Source organism: Ambystoma mexicanum, chromosome 8 (assembly GCF_040938575.1).
Source record: "Ambystoma mexicanum isolate Mex_15411 chromosome 8, UKY_AmexF1_1, whole genome shotgun sequence".
Lineage (NCBI taxonomy): Eukaryota > Metazoa > Chordata > Amphibia > Caudata > Ambystomatidae > Ambystoma > Ambystoma mexicanum.
Window position 1 is genome coordinate 1711474480 of NC_090929.1, and position 15340 is coordinate 1711489819.

Genomic DNA, 15340 nt, shown 5'->3' on the forward strand with positions numbered 1-15340 from the left:
TGACACCCATGGTATCCAAGGCTGCAAAGAGCAACTTGGTGTAGGCGTTGTAGAGGGTGGGGGATAGACAAGATCCTTGCGGGACGCCTACACTGGTATGGGGGTCTGCTGATTCTTTGCCGATGGAGACTCTCGAGGTCCTATCTGCCAGGAAGGATTTGATCCAGTCAGTGGCATTGTTAAAGTTGTTAGCTAGTGTGGCACAGAGTTTGTTGTGGTCGACCAGATCAAAGGCTGCTGATAGGGCTAGTAGCATGAGTAGGCAGAGTTTACCTGATTCTCTGGTAGCATCTATTTGGATCTTCAGATCAAGTAGGGCTATTTCCGTGCTATGGCTAGGGTGGAAGCCTGACTGTCGGTCCCCCAGCAGTTGGTGTTGTTCTAGGTGGTTTTGAAGTTGGGAGTATGCTATTTTGTCGATTATTTTCAGGAGCAATGGGACTGTAGTGATTGGTCGGTAGTTAGTGGGGATTGAGGGATCCAGGTATGGTTTTTTCAATAGAGGAGTTACCCAGGCTTTTTTGGATGCTAGTGGGGACTGTATTGGAGTTGAAGGATGCGTTAACAAATTTGGTAATGATGGGTGAGAGGGTGGGGGCGCAGAGTTTGACTAGGTGGGATGGGAATTGGTCTTCTTTGCAGTTAGAAGCTTTGAGTTTGGCTATGGTATTTTGGATATCTTTGGTGGAGACTGGAGTGAATTACTTCATTTACATTCCGCCAAAAACGACTAAAGCATACTCGTTTACCTCAAGGGTATTGTGAGTCCCCATCGATCTTTAACAGGGTCCTACAGATGGATCTAGGTAACATTAACCTTAAGAGTGCAGTGATTCAATACGTAGATCACATACTAGTCTGTAGCGTAACAGAGGATGAGTGTAGACAAGACTCTATTCAGTTAATGACTATATTGGCAGACAAAGGATGCAAGGCAGAGAAGGAGAAATTACAGTATTGTCAGGAGGAGGTATTGTACATAGGTTAGTTGATTTCACATGAAGGAAAGAAGGTGACATCTGAAAGAGCTGAGGCTATCATGAAAAGACCAAAGCCAAACACAGTGAGGCAAATGCAGCAGTTCCTAGGTTTATGCAATTATTGCAGGGCCTGGGTTTTTGATTACAGCACATATACTAAGCCACTTTTGCAAGCACTAAAGAAAGCCCAAGAGATAAGGAAAAGATAGAGTGGACTGAAGAAATAGAGGAAGGATTTGAGGAATTAAAAGAGCAATTTGCACAGCTCCATTTTTAGGGATTGTCAATAATAGTGAGGATTGTATTTGTTTTCACACGCCAATGGGTCCTTAAGGACAACATTAGGGTAAACACCTTTAGCGTATTACAGTGGGATTTTAGATCCAGTTGTGGGAGGACATTTTCCATGCAAACAATCTTTGGCTGCTGGCGCATTTACAACTAAGAAGTCCACACATATACCATGGGCTGCTCCATGACCCTCTATGTGGAGCACGCCTTATTTGCCATTAAAGAGAAACCCAAGGGTACATTAACATCACAAAGAGCTTCAGGTTATGAAGTAATGATTTCTAATACAGCAATTAAGGTAGTGAGGTGTAGAATAGTGAACCCAGCCACATTTGTAGCCACGCCTATAGAAGAAGGCGATCATGTGCATCACTGTGCAAATTATGTTGAATTTTATGATGATATACCCTGGGTGAAAAAAATGCTTTAGTGGGAGGGGAGATACTCTTTATTGATGGTACTTAAAAACATTGATCAGACTAGTGGGGAGAGGCATTCAGGCTCTGCAGTTGTAAGATACAGGTTAAATGGCGAATTTGAGGTAGTAGCGAGTGCAAGACTACCGTCTCATTTTTCAGCACAAGCGGCAGAATTGGTAGTGCTTATTGTTGCGCTTGAGAAGCACTAAGTGCAGGAAGTTACGGTGTGCTGCGACTCTGCCTACATGATGTCAACTGTACATGCAGGACTGTCATGTTGGAAAAGGAGGGGTTATCTCCACACAGATGGCACTCCAGTGAAACATACGTCCTTATTGGACAGGCTCATTAAGGCACTACACCTTACAGTAGCCATAACAGTTGTAAAATGTGCAGCACATACTAAAAAAACAGACTTTGTTTCTCACAGAAACTAAGCCACAGATGTCGAAGCCAAAAGAGTTGCATATTCCTCAGAAATGTTGAGTTTCGACACTGAAGATACGAAAGAAACTTTGAATAGAAGCATGCCAGTATGAGAAGGGTTTAATATGCTGTCCATTACACAACTAATAGAAATTCAGGGAAGAGCCCCACAGGAAGAACAACAGCTATGGAAACATAGGCGGTATTGTTTATCTCCCACGGAAGCATCATGGAGACAGGAAAGCACTGGAAAGCCAGTGATGCCAACAGCATTGTTGAAAGTCACACTTGAGCAGCTGCACTACCCCACGCATATAACTAAGAAAGTCTTGCTGCCACCATTGCAGAAGACTGATTTATTCCCAGGTCATTGGAACACATTGCATAGTACATGGTGAATTGCATCATGTATCGAAGGTTTACTGCTGAGCAGAGAGAAATTAGAGGAGCAATACCTCGACTAAATGGTTTCAACATTTACATATCGATTATGTTGATATGTTGCAGACATGTAATGGATACAGGTATCTATTAGTGGTGGTGTGTCCCTTCTCTAGGTGGATCGAAGCAGGTCTGTGTACACACCCTGATGCCACCTGTGCAGCAAAGTGTTTAGTGTGCAAAGTCTTTCCAAGATGGGGCGTGTTTGAACTATTAAGATATGACAATGGACCACATTGTGTTAATGAGCTATTCGAACAGATAGGGCTTCTATTGAGCATAAAGCATATATTTTCTTCTGCTTATCATCCACAAGCGAACGGCATTAGTGAGAGACTCAATGGTCTCCTGTAAGAGAGGAAAGCCAAGATCAAATTACCTCTGAAGAAGGGATGGCTATATTGCCTACCTCAAGCCTTATATGCCCTTTGAAATCAGCCAGTTTCTGACCACCATCTCACTCCCCATGAATTAGTGACAGGGCATCAGATGAGAACGCCTCTTATGCCTCCATCTAGAGTCAGGACTGATGCCCAGAATGTAGTGAAGGCTCTAGGTGATGAAATGCACGATCATTTGACATATATTACTACCAGTGTTTCTTTCATTGCAGATCACGTCAAGAATTGGAGGGAGGGGTCAACACGGAACACGGAGGAGGACCATCGCGTTAGCAATTCAAGTTAACTATTGCCACCGCCAAAGTTAAATGTTGGTGATTTAATCCTTATTAAAAATGTCACTAAAAAGTGGCACAAGTCTAGGTTTAATGGCCCCTTTAGTGTTGAGGAAGTCTCCTCTTCTGTAGTTAAGGTATCAGGAAGACATCATTGGCTGCATTTAGGAGATGTTAATTGCTATGTCTGCTCTCTCATCCCCTATGCCATGAATACAGTAAAAACATTAATTTCAAAGGAGATGCCAGCGCACGATGCGAAATGCCTCAGTCATCTAGATGCATATACTACTAGAAGACAGTTTCAAGGGAACTGGGCAACCTTGTGATGGAGATCAAGACAGTTGTTTCCATACCAGGAGGACTACATTAAGACAACACAAATGGAGAAGGAACCTGGATGGACAGACAGGATGCTCGTGTATCCTGCTGCAGGACAGGACAAAATGATTGTTGAAGAGATGAAAAGAATGAACTGTTCTGACATGACGGAGAAGACTGGAATGCCTGGATGCTCGGAACGTTCACTGCTGCTGATCTATGGACGAGTGAGTACAAACAAAGGATGGGAAGATGGATTGATACCTTCTGCAGCTCATCTGCTGAACAAGGAAGTGGTGCAAGGAGTACATATGGTCAATGATGAATGTCTGAAGTCTTGGGGTAAGTACTCCAAACTGCTGACATGGGTGGAAGATGAAGCAGGATCAGTGTCTGTAGTCCCATTGGTTAATGCAATGATGTGCTTCTGGAGTCAGAGAAATAATTATTTTGGACATAATAAGGGATGCAAAATCATAATTGACATTCCAGGAATGAGGAGAAGAATGGCAGTCCTAATGGATCAATATTTGGCCTACAGATCTGGAGCATATATGAAACTGCCCAGGAATTGGGGTGGAGTGTGTTCCTTGGTCTACATCCGTGTTCCAGTGTTGAAGAGGAGAGGAAATTACTGACGAGCCCATTGGTCAGTACTCACCCTCGAAACTAGTAATACAAGATAGCTGCACCATGCGAGGACAGAGTGCAGGATTCACGCACTCCAGCAAGGTTCAATAATCAGGACTCAGTAAATTGGCAAAGGGAAGTCCATTTAATGATACATACATCAGCTTATGGAAATCAGCAGCATCCCGAACACCTGCCTTACCCCGACTTCCTCGCACTTTAGTCAAACAGCCTCTTTTATGGGCAAAATCCGTCATCATTGACGTCTAATTCTACAAAAAATCATCATGCAATACAATTGGTTGGGAAAGGTAACTTAAGTATAGGTGCTATATCTGTATATGGAAATAACGCAAGTGGATTGGATAACTCTTATCGGGTGGGCGTCTACGCCCTTCCCTCTACAACACATGTGATTGACGTCACTACAAGTACGACGTCTCACTGGTTACAGTGTCTACAGGACCCTAGATTACATGGTCCCTTGTGATTGGGCAAGTTACACCCCTAAACATAAATCTCCATTTTAATTAGCAGCATGCAGAGTAGACACCCAGGTGCCTAGTGTCCCAAGATTCATCCTTCCTCCCTTCCATCAATCAGTGTTTTAGGGCTATGTGTCAATTAGTTGGCTGGGTATGGCCTTGGATCTGTAATCTCTTATCAGGAAAAGTTATGGCACACTCTGGTTCTGGATGACATCAGACGGTGGTACATCTTCGCGCCTGTCTGGTCGCGTGCTGGTCCACCGTGAATCTGCTTCAGTTTCCAACCTTTTGTGCATTTAATTCTGTGTGCGCTTGGCTACCTGCATGGGCCTCTCTTAACCTGACCTTCACGGGCGGGCTGGTATTCTCTGTAGTTGGAGTCTCGTGAGCTCATGCTCACCTCCCCTTCTCTGGTTGACCTCGATCTCCCCGGCATAAGCCTCTCTTTGTTGAGTTTCGATTCCGCTCCTTCTCTTGTCTTTGCTGGGTTTCTAAACTCGGCCTGTCAGGCCTTTGGCCGCCTGGGTACATTTCTGCTTTCACAAAATGGAGTCGCACGTGTACATTGTGCAGTATTGAGGTAGATATATGGTTGGCGCTTGACGCTCTATACTTCTACTAGGCATTGCAAGAAGTATCCATTTCTTAGCCTCTTGCATTTCAAGCTTATTTATACACATTCAACAGGGAGGTTGCTTCCATCTTGTCTTATGGCACCATTCTCTTACGTTTTAACAGTGTCTCTCCCCTGCATCCATTATCATTATCCTTGCAGTTACTAGTACTGGCATTCGTGCTTTCAGTAGCCAATTCTGTTTGTTCTCGGGGCTGCTCGGGCCCTTGGTTTATTTTCATTGGCCTTCCATTAAGGCTTGAGGGGTCTCCTCGTGGACCGTGTGCAGGTATTCCTCATTTCGTATCAGTGGCTGCTATGGGTGTCTGATAGGGTATTGTGCTGCCCAGGGTTGTCGCGTTATGGCTGCTTCAACTGGTATTGATCTCCTTATGTACAAGGGGCAGAGTCCCAGTGTGGCTCTCTGTTGGTTCATTACCTCCTCATATGTCACATACCACAGCGAGTACCTTACTGGCAACTCGCAATGGGGGGCAGGGGTGCAGGTCATATCTGGGACCTCCTCTACACTCCCCCATCTGGTCGGTTCATCGACCACTCCTACTTCCTCCTTTATATTCAGTTTCTTTGATTCCTCTTCTTCTTGCTCATCGTCTTCTGGGTTTACACAAGATGGCGTGAATGTATGCAATTTTGGTGTCTATATCTTTATCACCCCTTTCAAGCTTTTGCTGTTCTCACATGCTCATCTTTGTTCCAGGTCATCAACTGGCATTGTCCATTTGGACTGCAGTAAATCCATTTGCCTTCTTACCTTCTTCGTTTCTTGGGATAAGTGAATTTTGTTCCTTCTGGTGCAAATTCACTGGCCTTCACAAAGTCCTTTATCTCCTCATCTGTCAGGTCTCTGGGCTTCCAGCCTGGCTCAACATCGACCATAATATTCATCCCAATGGCCTTCTTTACTGTTTTCTGGCACTGTGTGATGATTATCTTGATAACACAGACTCCTAGCAGCACCATTGCTGGCAAAACTCCCAGAAACTTGAATATATCTTCCATCCATTGCGGGACCCATGAGACTAGGTTCCCAAACCAGCTGTCGTCGTCCACTTCATCTGTCTCATCGGTCATCTGGTTTTTCAGGGTTGTTAACATGTCTATGACCTCTCTGAGGGTTCCATTTTCTTCGTCGTGTGATGGTATAAATGAGCAACATGGTTCTCCAATTTTTGCGCACACACCTCCATCCATTGCGGTGATCATGTCAAGCACATATCTGTTCTGGAGGGTCATCAATCTGACTGCCCTCAGTTCTTCCTTGATTGCGTTGAACCCTTTTACGGTGGTATTGATGGTCTGCAGTAACTCCCATCTCGTTATCTGCAACCACTTGGTATTTGCACCAACCTGGAGGTGCGGCAAAAGTATTGTTTTAAATACGGATGAAGTCAGGCTAAACAGCCTGTGTTCGTAGGGAATGGCATAAACTGCGTCCTCTGATTTGGCGGAGAAGTAATTCTCTCTCTTCATCCTTGACATTAGTTCCACAGACCTCCTTTTCCTCAGGTGAGCGTCTGCTTTCGGTAAACTGTCCAAATTTAGTTTTTTTTTTTTTGGGATCACTAGTGCAGGAACGTGGACGTTTACCAGTGTGCATATGCCTCCCCAGTTCCTCAGTAGTCTTATGTAGGCCTTGGATCCACATGCCCAATAGTGGTCCATCAGGAGTGCAGTCCCTTGTGACATCCATGGGCCTTTGTATATTCCCCCGCAGTTTTGATTCTCCCCCATTTTCCTCGTGCCATTACTTCTAAAGCACAGTTTCGGGTTTTCCAGCAGTACTATTCGAAGGGGGCCTCCTCTGTCTTCGACCCACGTTAACCGCATTACCAATTTTGGCCAGAGTGGTTTACATAGTCTTTGAGAGTTTTCTATGGCTTCTTGGCAGGCTCCAAGGACCATCCTAGCTCGGCAGATTACAACTCCTTCTTCCCAACTGTCGGGGGATACAACTGATCCCCAGATCTGCATTTGGCCTCGGTTGTTCCATATTTGCGCTTCGTCTGCCGTTTTCCCTTGGACGTTCAGTCTTGAGTTTATTTCCCACCTTATTCCTGATCCTTCGACGTCAGGGTTCTCATATCTAATCACATGATTCTTGGTGTGCCCCCTGTTTCTTGTTTTGATGTCCTGGACATATCCATCTTCATCAGGGTAGTCCTTTTCGTTGGCCCATATCAACGAGGCGTCTCTCCCCATGAATTGTCCTCTGGTGTTACACATTGCCACATGTGACATGCAGTGTGCTATGGGGACATCTATTTCTACAGCCACAAAGATTTTTGACTTGCCCATGCTGTATGGCAGGAGTGCGCAGACGAAACATTCTCCTTCTGTTTTTACTTCGTCCAACTTCCTTCATGTGCTGGTGCCATATGTTGTTTCCAAGATGGGCTGTGCTGTCCAAGTAATCGTTTAACTCGTTATCGGTTTCATATGGACTTCTCTTGATCCTTAGCGTTTTTCTGTGGTTGGCTATCACTATGTCTCTGAATGCATCTGTACTGCTCTTTCGTTCAGGCAGACTCTCGGGGGTTATCCTTGGAGGGGCATGTTTCATTTCCTGCCCTGCAGTAATAGGGGGAGGTTTTGCGCTTCTTTTCCTTCCCTCCTGCAGTCTTTTGTAGACCTCCTCTCACCGCATGTGATTTATCATCCTTCCGACACGTGGCTGTGTCGTAGGCTCGGTAGTTACTTCTGGCGTTGGAGCTGGCGTGCTCGCTATCAGAGTTGTGGTGGTTGTCTTGTTCAGCTCCTCCTGTAGCTTCTTTGCTCTAAGTATGAGTGGAAACACATACTCAACTAACGCATGTGTTTTCTCAGTGAGTTCTTTCGTTGCTTCCTCTGTTCTATTGAGTGATTTTGCTATTTCACTTCGGTTCGGTTTCTCACGTTGCTCCCTGCTTTCTGGAGCTGCTTGTTCCACAGGTGATTTCTCTCTTTCCGTTGGTTTGGCCTGCGGTTTCATAGCCATTGACACTTGCCCTTGTTCGTGTGCACTCAGTGTATGGGTACCTGCTGTGTATAGTGCTATGCTATCATTCATTCCGTGCTGACCCTGTCTCCAGCCTTTCTCACCATTCATTACTTCAAGTGTATACGTGTATACGTGTTACTGCTAATTACATTCACTGTAAATCATTTGCTTTATCATCAGTTATTCTTGGAATAGGGATGACAATATAAGGTCTGGGTGCTTTTGTGGGCCCCAGACGTTCATTACCTGGTGGATGCACAGACATTGGGACGCTTCGTGCACCAATAAAATATGCAGTTCTAATAGTTAAGAATAAAAATACTACAATAATCACAATGCATATACATATGACGGCCTTGAAAGAACAGCTTGCAGCATCTCCTTCCACGGAACCGTGGGCGCCCTTCCACTGGTGGCACGACTAAGTCACTGTTTTGGGCCCCCATTTCAAATACGTCCACAGTCAATAGTTTATTTTTCTTCTTATTCTGTTTTCGTCGTTCAAAGTTCAAAAAAAGTGACAAGTGCAGTTCAATGTCCCCCCTCTTACGAGTGATGATGATGATAGTCTCTGAGTATGGATTACAGTTCCTTTACTAGACTATGGGAAAAGGTTAGACTATCATTTCCAACACATCATAATTATCCTGTATTTGTATGGCCAGCGTATTCCCAGGGCACTCTTCCAACTCGCCTTGGCCGTGGGTACATACAGGACCGTGTTTGCTGTGACACCATGAAAGGATGGATTCGCTACAAATCATGCAAAATAAAATTTTGAAAAAATAAAAATAAAAATAAAAATAGAAGTGAACATATGAGAAGGTAGGAAAAAATAAGAAAAAGGTTGATAAAAGTAAACACAGCGGTGAAGTTCGTGTCTCTGTTCCTTTCACTTGGTCTTTCGAGGTCGAGTTGGTGAACAGTCTCTCTCTCCCCCGTTTACTCCACTACGGATCGATGATGCAAAAATAGAAGAAATTAGAAAAATAGGAAAAGAAGTTCAAGATGTCATTGTCCTTGTTTCCGCCCTTTCGGTCCGTTCTATGTTGGAAGCATGAAGAACTGTGTCTTTATTTCCTTGCTCTGTCCCCGCTGGGGGATGATGGAACGTTTTATCTTGGATCTCCCCTTTCTAAGGCTCTTCTTAGCAGTGGATGTCCATAATTGCTTCTTAGTTGTGATGCAATAGCCCTCAGGAGCCGATTCAATTGGGCATTTTTTGCTGGATCATTAAGAAAAGTGGGCACATCAATGTTGTGGGGTTTGCCCACTAGTTCTGGAAAGTTTTCAATGAGATGAAAGAAAACACGAAACGAGTACCGACTGTCTTCGGGTGTTAATGACATTTGCTCTGACGCTTTGGCTGTTATGTCACAGGCCTTTTAATGCAGTGTGATCAGTCTTTGCCTCCTCAATCTGTCCCTCGCCGAATAGTCTCATAGGAATCTCCTTAGGAATTCTTGCTGGAAATTGGACAGTTCCACTTGGAGCATAATACCATGGAGAAGAGTCTTCATGTGTGGGAAATTGACTGGATCTCTAAGGAAGGTAGCAACATCGACATTAGCAGGCCTTCCCACCATTTCTGGATAGTCTGTGACTAGCCTAATCAGGACGTTGTGGGCTAGCTGTGTGTCTGCAGGGGACAGGGACATTTGCTTTGTTTTGCTGGGCCCTGATCACAAGTCTTTTTGTTGTCGCAAACAGGTCTTGCACTTTCCTGCTGCGTGGTCTGCTACCACATTGTTCAGTTTGCTTCATATTTGATTCAGGATGTGATTATTTCGGGGATCTCTGATGAAAGTCAAGGTATATGTGGTTCTCCCGAAAAGTTCTGGGCACTCCTTAATGATTCAAAAGAATAAGATGTAGGTAACTTTGTCAATAACTGCATGAGGCGGGAGCATTAGTCTTTTGTTCCCTGTGCTCGGGCAATTCGGCGAAGACCTCTGCGATGACACTCAGTAGTTGCCAGATTATCTTCTTATTTTGTGGATCCTGAATATATTCTGTGACACTTGTTTCTCTCCGTATGAGCGACGGATAGGACAGTACTACCAGCTGAAAATAGGTGAGCACTTCCCACTTGAGACTTCTGCTGGGGTGAACGATATGTCTGTGAACAGAGTCTTGATCCTGGATGCTTCAGGATACCAGGTTTAGTTTACAAGAGTGTCCTATTTTTACAGTTTATCTGAGTCTGAGAGTTCGTGTTCAATGCTTTGCGGCTCAACGTGATCAAGCTATCAGTGTCACTGCAGGTTCAGAGTATGTGACTTTTTCCTTTACCCTGCGAGTTCAGCTGCACTTTGCGTTCATTTGAAAGTCTTGTACCTCATTCAGTGCCTGGAGGAGAAGTTCAGTGTATAGCCACAATTTTCACAGCAAGTTCCTTAGTTTGTGTTTTCTGCTTGTGCATCCTTCTTCCTCCCCATAGACCTTGTCTGCACGTGCTGTGGTCCTTCCCCGTTGTCTGTGGATTCCTCGGCAGTAGATGTAGCAGGAGTGCTCTCTCCTATAAAGGGTTTTATATTGTTCAGGAAGATCCAGGCTCTTCTGCCTTTGAGCTTGACAGCTGACGGGGTGCAGTCCTCTACGATGAACGGGCCATTAAACCTCGGCTCGTCCCATCTTTTTGTTGTGAAATTATTCACAAGGACGCGATCTCCAGGGAAGACAAGAGGCGCGCATGGGCTGTGAGTTGCGCCTGCATCAGCACTATCTGTTATGTTTTGAGCCGTGCTGTCCCCTTTCCGCCGTTGCTGCAGCTGGCCTGAAATGACAGGGCACTTGTTGTGAGACAATCCAGATAGGCTTTCATCTCCTCTCCTAGAACCTCCCTAGTTGACTGGGCATCACATCTAGCTCTGTATCGGGGTGTAAGGGGAGTTCTCATTCTTCTCCCAATTACTATTTCGTGCAGCGTAAAATGATGGTCGGAGCCTGGTTGGTTGTGAAGCGCATACAATGCCAGTGGTAGGCAGTGCATCCATCCCTTTCTTAATGTGAACTTCAACTTGGCTATCCTTTCCTTAAGCAAGCCGTTGATCCGTTCACATATCCCCTCTAGGTGATACACCAACCAGAATTTGTGCTTTATACCAAGCAACAAGCTAATCTGTTCAAACAGAGCATTTACAAAATGCGCCCCATTATCTGATCTTATTACTTCACATACCCCCCACCTAGGGAAAACCTCCCTCACCAGGAATTTCACAGCACAGGCAGCGTCAGGGTGTGTACAGGGGCCTGCTTCTACCCATCTGGAAAAGGGACACACCACCACAAGTAAATACCTGTACCCATTACACACCTGAATCATATCGACATAATCAATATGTAGGTGCTGGAAAAGTCCATTTGGTCTGGGGATGACTCCTCTCACTACTTTTAATGTGTGCCCAGAAGTGAATTGCTGGCAGACAATGCAGTTTACCACAAAGAATGCAACATGCTCGGCTAAATTCGGTATAAACCAGTCTTCCGGGAGTGTTGCAGCAAGATTTTCTTTAGACATATGAATGGGGTAGTGAAGCTGTTCTAGCGCTACTTTTAGAAGGGCGACAGGCATTACTGGTTTATCAGTGTTGTCTTGCCTCCACAATCCGTCAGAGGGGTTTTAAGAACACCCTCGACGCTTCCATACATTTTTCTCCTCCTGAGGTGCCTCCCCCTGGAGCTCTATTAATTGAGACTGCCCCATATTGCTGTAGGCTTCTGGAGTGGCTCGTGCTACCATCATTCGTTCATGGGTACGTGCCACCTCCATGTCCATGATTGTTTCAGTTTTGGATGCCATACGTTTGGCTTCCGTGTCCGCGTCATGATTTCCACGTGACACAAAATCTGTCCCTTTGGTATGAGCGGTGCATTTCACGACCGCTATGCCCACTGGGAGCTGTAGTGCTTTTATTAGCCTGTTCAACAAGGCCGCGTGCCGTCTGCTCGGAGGTGGCCCCTCCGTTTCCAGCGCGCTAATCCTGCGTGCACTGTTGATGTCACATAGGCCGAGTTGCTGTACACTGTTACTTCCTGGTCTGCATGGTTCTCAATGGCGAGTATCAGTGCCAGTAGCTCTGCAGCCTGCGCTGAATAATGAGATGGTATTTGTGCACTGACAAGTACTTGAAACTCTCCATTCGCCATGTGTTTCACTACGGCCATGCCTGTATACCTTTGTCCGACTTCTTGGTCAATTCTTGATGACCCATCAATAAAGACGATCTCTCTACTTGGCTGGGCATTTTCCTTGACCCTGGGGATCTCATCATAGTATTCTTCATAGTTTGCACAGTCATGCACAGGTTCTCCCTCTGTGACTGGCTCAGCAATAAACATAGCATGGTTCACTGTTTTGTATCGCACTATTTTGATCGATGGATTGGAGATAATCACCTCGTAGGCTGATGCTCTCTGAGAAGTCAGCGTGCCCTTTGGCTTCTCTAGTATGGCGAATAGTGAGTGCTCAACATATAATGTCATGGTACACCCCATCACAATGGATGATGCCTTCTCAATGGAAAACGCGGCGGCAGCTAGATTTTGTTTGCATGGGAAGTGGCCCTTCATAACTGGGTCCAGACTCCCGCTGTAATAGGCTAGGGGTTTATAGCCCAGTGAGGTTCGCTGCGTGAGTACTGCCGTCATAAAATCGCCATCAGTATGAGAAAACAGATAGAATTCCTCAGCATAATGAGGAATCCCGAGGACTGGGGCCTTACAAATTGCCCCCTTGAGTTCTGTAAACCCTTTCTCCATCACTTCATTCCATTCAATTTCTTCTCCCGTCGCCTGGGCCTTTTTAAGGGCCTGCAACAAGGGCTTGGTATACGAGCTGTAGTCAAAGATCCATGCTCTGACATAGTTGCACAGGCCTAGGAAGCTTTGCATTTGCTTTACTGTGCGCGGCTTGTCCGTGTTCATGATAGCCTCAGCCCTTTCCGGGGTTACCTTTTTCCCCTCATGTTTGATCAGTTGCCCTATGTACAGCACCTCCTGTTGGCAGTACTGCAGCTTGTCTTTGTCCACTTTGTATCCCTTCTCAGCCAGTATAGGTATCCCTTCTCAGCCAGTATAGTTAATAGCTGGACTGAGTCGTGTCGGCATTGCTCTTCAGTGATGCTGCAGATTAGAATGTCATCTACATACTGCAAAACAACACTGTCCACCGCAATATTGCTTAGGTCCATTTGGAGGACTCTGTTGAAAATAGATGGAGACTCGCAATACCCCTGTGGCAACCTCATACTTTTCAGGCACATTTGCCTGAAGGTAAATGATGTCAGGTCTTGTGAGTCACGGTGTAGTGGGATCGAGAAAAATGCATTTTTCAAATTGATCACTGTGAAGTATTTTGCCTCAGTGGGTATGTTGCACAAAATTGTGGATGGATTCGGGACTAGAGGGAACTCGGCTTCGACTATGTCGTTTAGGGCTCGTAAATCCTGGATTAAATGCCAGGACCCTCCCTTTGATTTCTTGACAGGATAAATCACTGTGTTGCAAGGTGATTCTGATGTCACTAAGATGCCCTGCTCCGTCATGGCAGAGATTGTCTTTGCGATCCCTTCATCCACTTCTCTGGACATGGGATATTGCCATGCCCGCGGCTGAATTGCCCCTGGTTTCAGTTTAATTTTTACTTCGCCGGCCCCTTTCAGGAGACCTACGTCATAGGGCCCTGTAGTCCATACCTTGGCCGGCACAAGGGCCATGTCGTTATCAAAATATTCTGGACGTACTAATGCTAACATCATCCTCTGCGGTACCTCCGGCCTGATCATTTTGACCCAAAATATGAGACTCACTTCCACCCGCGTCTCTTCTAGGTCATGGTGTTCTTCGAACAGATCGGCATCGGTGATGTCAGTCACTCGATACCCTTCTTCGATGGCGACAATCGCACACCAAGGTCTGCCCTCATCGTCAAATCCCTCAACCAATACCACTTTTCCTCGCACTGCGGCAGAGTATATCATTAAGGGAAATACTTGTCCCTCCTCTTCGTGCATGGTTATTCTTGGCCTGAATAGAAACTCATCCGGAGTTCTCATAGTTTTGTCTGCGAGGCCTGGCAACCCCGCCATAAGCACTCGTACACCAGATGAGAACACTTCTGGTTCCGGTGGTATGGCTTTCATGGCTGCACGTCCGGAGTATGCTCTAATCATTTCGCACACATTTGAATAATGCATTCCTGGGGTGGAGCACACTATGCCATCCTCAGTGAATGAGATGGTCATATTCAACTTTGTCATCAAGTCGCGACCCATGATATTTAGTGGGTCTGACGAGAATACAATAAAGGTACATTCATGTCGCACTCTCCTACGGAGACTGGGAGTGCATCAGTAAAGGGAACTCTGCTATGAGCTCCAGTAAAACTCTGGGTATCTATTGCCTCGCCGGACAAGGAGAACTTGCCTTCTCGAATGCACAAGCGCGTTGCACCCGTGTCAACTAAGAAGGAATATTCTTTCCCCCCTATGGTGACATTTACCCTAGGTTCCCTGTTAGGGTCTGCTGTCACTGATAGGATAGAACACATCAGAGTCCCCTGTGAGCCGTCCTATTTCATATACAGGTTCGGTCCATTGTATACCTGTGGGTTTCCCCCACCGGAATTAGTGCCCTGAGACACTTGCGGCAGTGTCTGCTGGGGTTGCCCTTGTGGTACATTCCCCATGTTCAGTGGTTGGGCCACTTGATGTGCACCTTGCTGCAAGCCAGCTGCCTGCTGCTGCACGGTATAGTTGTGTGCATTACCCTGTTGTGGGGTAGCAGGTTGATTCACCACGCCTGCCCCCATCCCTTGGTCGTTCTGCCACATGCTTTGGCTCCTGCACATGCGCGCCACATGTCCTGTCACTCCACACAGCCAACACACTGGCGGTGGTCAGGTCATCTGTCCATCTGGCATAATTGGACTGCCCATTGGTGCGCTCTGGATACCACCTTGAACATTTTGAAAACCTCCTTGGTTCCCTCGAAACCCTCCCTGATTACTCTGCCATCCTCTTCCTCCATAACCCCTTCCTCTTGGGTAAAATCC